The sequence below is a fragment of the Vespa crabro genome, chromosome 2, assembly GCF_910589235.1.
Source record: "Vespa crabro chromosome 2, iyVesCrab1.2, whole genome shotgun sequence".
Classification (NCBI taxonomy): Eukaryota; Metazoa; Arthropoda; class Insecta; order Hymenoptera; family Vespidae; genus Vespa; species Vespa crabro.
In genome coordinates this window covers 4,020,400-4,030,399 of record NC_060956.1, presented here as the reverse complement: position 1 = coordinate 4,030,399, position 10,000 = coordinate 4,020,400, and the positions used below count along the sequence as shown (strand labels likewise).

The following is a 10,000-nucleotide window of genomic DNA, read 5'->3' as shown; positions in this document are numbered from 1 at the left end:
TCGGTGTTGGTTCGTCTTCCGAAGAGGTTAGAAACTCGCCGTGAAGTTTTTTACGTTGAACGTTGGACGTACGAGGAGGTGGTGTAATAGGAGGTAAAGGTGGCGGTGGAGGAGGTGGAGGAGCAGGTGGAAGCGGAGTAGGAGGAGAAAGTGGAGATAATAAGTGAAAAAGTAAGAAAGCAAGGACAAGGAAAATAAGAGAGAAAAATGAAGAAGAAGAAGAAGAAGAAGACGAGATAGATCCTTTCTTCTCGCGACGATGGCACTCTTCTTCTTGAACGTTCAGCGTTCCCAGTCCGCTGCCGGCTCCTAGTAGTCTTTCCACGAGTGATGCTCCTGTTATTACTGCTGCTACTGCTGCTACTGCTGCTACTGGTGTTGCTGCTGCTGCTGCTATCTCTGGCCGAGAATAGCTTGCTACAGTTTTTTTCTCAGCTACTAACGCGGCTTCCGCTTTTGCTGCTTTTACTGCTACCACCGGAACCAGAGCCAGGCCAACGCCGACTCGTCCACCCCTCGCGCCACCTTCGACGCTTCCGAGCGAGACCGTTGCCACCCCTGAAAATGATCGTATTGCTTATTCATTGTGTCCACGCAAGTTACCTAACTCACTCCTCTCTCTCTCTCTCACACACACACACACACACACACACACACACACTCTCTGTCTCTTTCGACTTTAATATCATCATGACGCAGCGTATATCATCTACACGCTTACAACACGATGCAATTCTTATCCTTCACTTAACGTCTTTCCCATCGAATGCTTATACGAAACGTACTAGCGAACGTCGACTAGTCAGAAATCGCACGATAAGGGACGTCTTTCGCAAATACCAGATAAATGTTTTTGCACGAGATGAAGGCCAGCTTTCTTTTTTTTTTTTCTTTTTATCACGGCTTTTTCCACCGATACCTCCTCCCTCTCAATCCTACTTCCCCCCTCCTCCTCCTACTCTTTCTTCTTCTTCCTCATTCCGCCTACAACCACCCAATTATCGTTTCTCTCTTTTTTTTTTCTTTTCCTTTCTTTTCTTTTCTTCCCTCTCGACTTTCCGTTCGAATTCGACCGCCGAGATCTATCAAATGCCAATTTTCAGTACTGAACTTTACTTCATGAGAAAAAAAAATAAGATTGATATGATTTTGATAAAGTTTCGACTCACCGTCATAGAAAAAAAAAAAAAAAATTATATATAAGTCAAACGAATTCTACGAATTTTATGAATCATGCTACTATAGCTAAAGGAGTTCGATATTTTTAAATACTATTTTTACGAATTATTATTCTTTTCTTGATTTTCTTTTCTTTTTTTTTTTTTTTCTACTTTACATCCCTCCACGATTTTTTTTCTTGAACGAGAAAAAAGAAATGAATGAAAACACGTTTTATCAGAGCAATCGTTATTCTTTTCCTTTTTCATGGATATAATTTGTTTTATTATTACATTCATCCACCGTTCCCCTCCCTCGTCCTTCACGAAGGATAACGGGAGAGTTTCTTAAAATCAATAAGAATCCTTTACGATGTACATAGATAAAAGTCTCGGGACGGGGTAAGGATAAAAGGAATGAAAAAGACTGAACGAAAACGAAAACGAAAAAAAAAAAAAAAGAAAAGAAAAGAACAAGAGAAAAAAAACAGGGGATTAGAGAGAGAAAAAAAAGACAAATAAAAAACAAAAGAACAAAGGAAACTTGAACCAATAGAATTTTCTCGAAAATTTCGTGCTTCGGCAGGAAAGTGGGAAGGAACGGTGGCGGCAACGAGCGTCCTTCACCTCCAAAAGGTCTCGCAACCCGGGGAAACCGAGGGTTGTCGATCCAACGCAAGGTGTTCTCATTTTCCGGAGCCGGCGAAATAGTTTTGCGCATGCGCCTTAAACATCCTTGCGGAAATGGAGATGAAACCGAGCGATTTCTTTCGATGAGACGAATTTCTATCTATCCTTGTATTTCGAAACGAAACTCCCCTCTCTCTCCACCACCACTAACAGCACCCACTCCCAACCCACCCATCCCCTCCCCCCCACTCTCTCTCATTCTCTCATCGCTCGTCACTCGTTCGATTGTGTCTCCATATTTTTTTTTTCTTTTCCTATGATATCAATATCTCCACGAACCACAAAGGAGTAAACTGTAGGCAAAAGGAACGAATAGTACGCACAGTTTCATCTCCTTTTTTTCATTCACTTTAGATTGGGGAAAAAAAAAAAAATTTTCAACGTATTATTTGATTTTCATGTGACGATTGTTTAAAATAATAGTCAAATGAGCACATTTAAATCTGTTTAAATCAATCGACCGATTGACGACGACTGAATTGGAGAGAGAGAGAGAGAGAGAGAGAGAGAGAGAGAGAGAGAGAGAGAGAGAAAAGAGAAGAAATATAGCCGATTCGATCTTAATTCAAGTAATAGTTAGTCAGCACAATCGATTATCGATATTCCCATCTTCTTCTCCCGACGTGTTTTCGACGAACAACAGAGAGAACTCCCATATTTAACGTCACAGATATTCGCAGGGGAAAAAAAATGTATATAAATAAAAAAGGAAGGAAAAAAGAAAAAATAAATGAATAAAAATAAAAAAGAAAAGAAAAAAAGGGGAATAAAGGCACTATCTCTTTCTTGGATTCACTATGGCACAATAATGACCATTTCCATGACACCCTTCTCTTAGCACCAAAATTTATTTTCAGAAAGAAATATCAAATCAATCAATTTCGGTCGATTGGAGAAACACGTAATGTACTTAACAATCCCCGTATGTGTTATCCTTTTTGTCACCAAATAAAAAAAGAAAAAGAAAAAGGAAAAAAAGGAAAAAGGAAAAAGAAAGAAAAATAAAAGCCGGAAGAGAATGAAAGAAAGAAAATGAGAGAGAGAGAGAGAGAGATGGAAGAGGCAAAAAGAAAGAAAGAAAGAAAGAAAGAAAGAAAGAAAGAAAGGAAGGAAGGAAGGAAGGAAGGAAGGAAAGAAAGGAAAGGAAAAAAGAAATGGCCGAAAAGAGGATGTGAATTATCGAACTTACACTCGCCTTCCCTCATCCACTCCTGTCAGAGCGTCATCGAGCTAGCACGAACATAACCTCCGCGACGAGTGCGACGTACGAAACCATCGAAGGAGGATGAAACGGAAGAAAAGGAGAAAGAGGAGGAGAAAGAGGAGAAGGAAGAAGAGAAGGAGAAAGATGAGAAGGAAGGGGAAAAGGTGGAGGAGGAAGTGGAAGAGAAATGAGAAGCGATACCGTGGAAAATATTTGCGTCGTTCGGCGCCAGGTTGCGCTTTCTATCATCCAAAGGAGTCACGGAAGCGAAGAGAAGAGGAAGTGTTCCTTACGCGAGAAGTACTCCTCCTCCTCCTTCTCCTCTTCCTCCTCCTCCTTAACGTATTTTTTACTCTTTCTTTTTCTTTTCTTTTTGCCCCTGCCCCCCTACTACCCCTATATCCGACCCCATCCCCTATCCTCTTAACCGCCTCTTTTACTCACGCCGTTGAGCTTCTTGCAACAACCGGTATGAAAAACTGAGAATTCTCTCTCTCTCTCTCTCTCTCTCTCTCTCTCTCTCACTCTCTCGCTCTTACTCGACTTAGACTTCGACGAAGGAAGGTGCGACTGACTGAAACACTCTTCTGACGAACGCGTGCCGGAGCGGACACAAGTTATTACTCCGTTCATTGGCGCGAGAGAGGTTTCTTTTTAATGTCGCGTTCACGGAACAAAACAGAAGAAAACAGAAGAAAACAAAACGGAACAGAACATCATATCGCACCGCACCGCACCGCACCGCACCGCACCGCACCGTACCGTACCGTACCGTACCGCACAACACACCACACCACTATAACATCATCACCGTGGGAGAGCGACGAATCGATGAACGACCGACCGACGTCGTCTTCTTGCCCCGCTCTCGCAACCCTCCCTACACCCTCGCAACTCACTCTCTCTCTCTCTCTCTCTCTCTCTCTCTCTCTCTCTCTCTCTCTCTCTCTCTCTCTCTCTCTCTCTCGCTCACTCGCTCCCTCGCGCTTGCTCACGCGCTCCTCTCTGTTTATCTAACTATCTATCCATCCATCCATCTATATCTACCTCTATCTTTTTTCTTCGAAACACTCTAAACAGAAAATCGTGCAAAAGGAAGAGAGATAGAAAGAGTGAATGAGTAATACGTAAATAAATCTTGTAGTACGTGTACCTGTAGAGAGAAAGTGATTAAGAGAAAGAAAAAGAGAGAGAGAGAGAGAGAGAAAGAGAGAGAGACGTAATATGTATTTTTATCGACGAATTACATATAGTAATAAATAAAAAATAGACGAAAGAGAAAAATTAGGTGTCATACGAGTTGAAAAAAAAAAAAGTAATAAAAAAAGAAAGAATATGAAAAAAAGAGAGAAAAAAGAAGCTTCGACTATCGCGTTCTCTTGAACCACACCCAGAGAGGATGTGGTTTAGAGAGAGAGAAAGAGAAAGAAGAGAGAGGAGTGAGTAGTGTGTATGTATGAGAGAAGGCCGGCCGGGTGGACGAAGAACACGCCGCGCCGTGGTAAAGGGCGAAAGAAGAGGGGACGGGGTTGCTCGCGTCAGACAGAGGAAGGGAGAGAGAGAGAGAGAGAGAGAGAGAGAGAGAGAGAGAGATAACATTGGTGGCGCCACCACGCATGCTTATCGACGCAACTACCGGCTTCGAGAGGGCGCTTCGCTCGTTCGTTCCTTGCATGACAGGTTGCCGTTCTCTCGCACGTCACCCAACAACTACTACGAAGAGAAGCATTCTCGTCTCCGTGCATTTGACAAATGATTGAATGATTTTTCTTTTCTTTTTTCTTTTCACAACTACATATACGTTCTTATTCCGATATATCCAACTACTTCCCTTTTTATTTCTCTCCACCTCCTCTCACTCTCTCTTTCTCTTTTTTTTTTTTTTTACTTTCCTTTATATTATTTATTTCAAATGATTAGATATAAAAATTAATCGATTTTAAATATAAATATCTATCGGCACACGAGAAAATATAATATCATCGATATAATAAAGAAAGAAAGAAAGAATGGATAAACGCGGTCGATCGTTGAAAATCGACTTTAAAATTAATATTTCCTATGAGATATAATCGTACTTATTTTTATTACGAAATTGAAATACGATAGAGAAGGATATAGTATGTATATGTAATATCAATTTTTTTAAATAAAATCGACCATGCTTACGGTCCATCTCGCACACGATCCCCATATATTTCTCTCTTATCTTCTTTGTCCTCTTGTGAAAATATTAATGGTATATATGTATGTGTATCTATGTATATGTGTGTGTGTGTGTGTGTGTTATGTTTAAAGGCGTGACTCTTAAGAAGCACTCGATATCTAATTTTGATTTTGTAATTGACGATATTTTATAATTGATTTTATCCTTACGTTTATGTAAACGCAAAAGATCTCGCAAAATCGTGAGAATATAAAAATTCGAACGGGACTCTGAAGAACGACTTCGAACGAATTTTTATTTATAGACGCGACTATAAGCGCGCAAGATTACATATCCACGCTTTGGAAAATTATATCTACGAAGAAGTCTGGCAATCGTCCAAAATCCAGAATTCCGAGAAGGTAGACCGTGAAAACGATCGCTTTTACTTCGTCTCTCTCTCTCTCTCTCTCTCTTCACTCTATTTGAAAATCGTGTACATTTACTTGAGGATTATGTCGATGAAGCACTTGTTGTCATCATGCGCTTCCATTAGAGACATCGGTACATAGCAATTCTATAGAAATAATACTTTACCTCATCCTATCCTTTTTCTTCCTTTCTTTTTCTTTAGTTTTTTCTTTCAAATTTAAAAAAAATTTTTTATTTATTCTTTCTATTCTTTATTTTTTTATTTAACGGGCTTTCGCTTTATTCGAGCCGGCCTGAACATGACCACGAACGGAACCGCTAATAGCGTTCTCGATTGGCTGCACCAACATAGACCAGAGGGTGCTCAAAGAACAAGGTGCGTGTTCGGTTGATTAACGACTTGTTCGATCGTCGTGGAGAGGCTTGGCCAACGTACCTCTCCCTCTCTCTAACCCCTCCTTTCTCTCTCTCTCTCTCTCTCTCTCTCTCTCTCTCTCTCTCTCTCTCTCTGTCTCACTCTCACTCTCGCACTAACATATAGCCTAAATTTTTTCCCCCTCTTATAAAAGACATTACAATGAAAATCCAATCGATCATGCAACTTCTAAAAGAACATCCTTCATCATCATCATCATCATCATCATCACCTTTTTTTTCTATCATCGAATAATAATAATAATCTGAGGGATCATTCAATCGTAAGATCAAACTACTAGGAGAGAATATCCCGATTGATTTGACAGTTGAAACGAAAGAAAATATCAGCTTTTAATATTGAAGTATCCCTAGAGAGGTAATCCCTCTTCATCACTGTCGTCGTCGTCGTCGTCGTCGTCGTCGTCGTCGTCGTCGTCGTCGTCGTCGTCGTCATCGTCGTCGTAGACTCCCGGATGCGCGAATGGGAGCAACAGTTGAACCGTTGCCGGGTCAACGTCCAATACGATCCTTCTTCCCCCTTTACCCCTTCGCTCTTCTAGCGTTCCACACCCTGCATAAACCAACCGCTTTACGACTCGGCGATGCAGAAGAACGCGGGATTGGCACAAAGCTAGCTAGCTAGGAAGAACAAGAACGTCCTTGGAATCGAGTCCCTGGCAAAACGCAACGGTTTCTTTAGGGTTATGTAGGGAATGAAGGGGAGAGGCATTTGGAGAAAAAAGAAAAAAGAAAGGAAAATAAAAGGAGCACGTTTCAAGGGACGGTTGAGGAGGAGACGGCTTTCGATGTCTGGCTCTATAAGGTTACACACCTGCCAAGGGAACATGATTATACCACACACACGCACGATCACTACCTACTATTACCACAACCACTACTAACACCACACAACCACCACCACCACTACATAATATTACCACTTCTCTTTATTCAAGAACGTTGCCAAAAACACATGAATGATGTGTTGATATCTGATCGTTATCCAACCTGTTACCTCTTTATTACTAAAACCACTCTACTTTCCGCCATTACCAATGAGATATTTTATTAACTCTTTTTGTATCCTACATACATACATACGTATATATATACACACACACATACACACACACACACACACATACATACATATATATATATATATATATATATATATATATCCATCAAATATATTGGATTATCCGGAAAGTTCGTGCTGATTTTTGGTAGGTGGCATAAAGACACGAACTTTCCGGGCAACCTAATATATATATATATATATATATATATATATATATATATATGTATGTATGTGTAAATATATATGTATTTTTTTGTCAATATTTCTTTGTCTATCTTTTTCAACATTTCCTATCAATATCTCTATCGAAATTGTTCAATTACGATAAAAAAAGAAATTTGCACCAATTTCTTTTTCTCTTTCGAATGCTTAGAAAAAAGAAAGAAATATGACAATAGTACAATGGTATTAGAGAGAGAGAGAGAGAGAGAGAGAGAGAGAGATACGACCTACTTTTTTTTTTCACGCATAAAGTCGAGAAGGATTGGTAATGCGTGAGCGCACGCGCGAATGTGTATAAACGTATGTGTGTCTTTTAGGTACAACGCCAACTCAACGGGACGCGCGAAGTGTCTCGTCGGAATCGTATTCTCTCTACGCGACGAGCGTCCTCAACTCGAGCTAATAAGAGAGCCACCACCGGCTGCTACGACGAAAGCGACGCTCGTTCCATTTACGCGAGCAGTGTTGTATACGTCGAAAGCGAGGGAGAGACAGAGTGAGAAAGAGAGAGAGAAAGAGCGGAAGGGAAGAAGGAAAGGAAACCGGCGCGATACGAGCGCGAAATAATGAAAAAATAACAACAGACACGCCCGAGAGAGAGAGAGAGAGAGAGAGAGAGAGAGAGACCAGGGTTGCGCTGGTGCGTGTACTACTGGCAACTATGGGATTATTAATTGACTATGTGTCATATGTGTATATGTATATATATATATATATATATGTTACACGATGTGTACATAATATATGAATGGCCATATAATATATGAATGGCATATATATATATATATATATATATATATATATATATATGCGCCATTATGATACATGCATGTATATTATTTGTATGATTATATATATATATATATATATGTATCCATGTATGTATATATTTATTATATGTGAAAGTTGCATGTATATCATTACACGTAGATATACATAGTTATGATGGACATATATATACCTGATATGCATGATACATATATCATCTTATGTATATGCCAATGGTTATGATATATGACCATCTTATGCGCATGTGCATGGTTATGATTATGATATATGTATGTGGTACGATGCGAGTATGGTTATGATACATGTATCGTCGTATTTATATTTGGATGATATATGGATCTATCATCGTATCTATGATATGTGTATGATACCTGTATATAACAATGATGTCCAGTAAGATTTGAAGCAGCATACAAGGGAACAATATTTTCAACGCAAAGTATTCTACTTTCGGCACGGCATCTCTCGGAATAGAGTACCCTCTTCACAAAGAACGTGTTGCGAGTTTAAAATAAGACTTGACGCACGGCAAACAAGCCGATCGATCGATCCAGAAAGAGAGTTCCGAAGAGATCCGATCGTTAGTTTGGAAACTGTAACGTAAAGTTCTTTCTTTTTCTTTTTTCAATCTTCTTCCTTTTTTTTTTTTAGGCCTCTGAATGCTTTCAAATAAGAATCAAATGCAACAGCAAATATAGCACAGGACGAACGAAACAAACGGGATAATGTGGAGAGTCGATACGTTCGTAAACTCGTCCACTCCGTCGTTTTAGTTTATATTAACTTTAAAAGAGGAAAGATTAAAATCATTGGAAACATGTAAAAATAAGGACATTTAACAAGTTTCGTGGAAAAGAAAGAAAGAAAAAAAGAAAGAGAGGGAGAGAGAAAGAGAGAATTTTCCTCATTCGACGTTTCTAACCTCAAAAAATTTATAAAGAAAGTCAATCTTTACGATCAACTTTAGAAACAATCATTACGTATTACGATTATCTCATCAATGTTAAAATAAAAATAAAAAAAGAAAAAAGCTTTTGTCGATTCATTGAACGTTTCATTTTTAGGTTATACTTGAGATAAATATCAACGTGCACATTCGCGTGCACGATGTTGTTGGAAAGAAAAAGAGAAAGAAAGAAAAAAAGAGGGCGAAGGAGAAAGAAAAAAGGGAAAAAAAAGAAAGAATAAAAGAAAAAACAATGGACGCATGTTACGTATCTCGAAAAGGAAGAAGAAAAAAAATATGGTGGAAATGATGGCGACACCGTTGGTGGAATCGGGTGGAGCACCCAGTGGCAGGTGAATGACGTCATAAGTAGGCTCATGACGTCAGCGACGTATAATCGAAATGCTTTCTTTTAGCGATTATTTTCGAAAGTTAAGATGGAATTGACGATAATAATAATAAAAATAAAAATAATAATAATAATAATAATAATAACAATAATAATAATAATAAATATATAAAAAGGTTTCGTTTCTCTTTTGAATCTCCCGCGAGGAATGCATCTGCGGAATCTGAGCGGAATCGATAATGTAAAAAAAAAGATAGAGATAGAGAGATAGATAGATAGATAGATAGATAGATAGATAAATAGATAGATAGATATAGAGAGAGGGAAGGAGGGAGTAAAAAAGGGAAAGAAGAAAGGCGCATCTTCGATCTGCGAAAGAAATGCGTTCTCATCGCGTGTATACAAGACCGCGATTAAAACTGTTAAGAAATTAAGATCACGAATAGAAAGAGAGAGATAGAGAGAAAGAGAGAAAGAGAGAGAGAGAGAGAGAGAGATCGTTTCGCTATTTTTACGAGCCACGGTGTGACGTCAAAAGAAGGGAGCGAAAATGGCAGTCGAATGTTT

At 39.1% G+C, this 10,000-nt stretch overlaps 1 protein-coding gene across 3 annotated transcripts in view; it reads right to left on the bottom strand.

The window, feature by feature from the left end:
- LOC124421723 (guanine nucleotide-binding protein G(I)/G(S)/G(T) subunit beta-1) overlaps positions 1–10,000 on the bottom strand; it is a 21,298-nt gene that overhangs the window by 6,119 nt on the left and 5,179 nt on the right. Inside the window, exons 1-2 of one of the 3 annotated variants that reach the window (XM_046957253.1) lie at positions 3,591–3,919; positions 1–558 (exon numbers count right to left, since the gene is read on the bottom strand). The exon at positions 1–558 is cut by the window's left edge and continues 269 nt beyond it. The gene's annotated coding sequence lies outside the window, so the exon portion shown is untranslated. Of the gene's footprint in view, positions 559–3,036; positions 3,374–3,590; positions 3,920–10,000 lie in introns of those variants that run through there. The other 2 variants (XM_046957252.1, XM_046957251.1) reach the window with 2 other exon arrangements.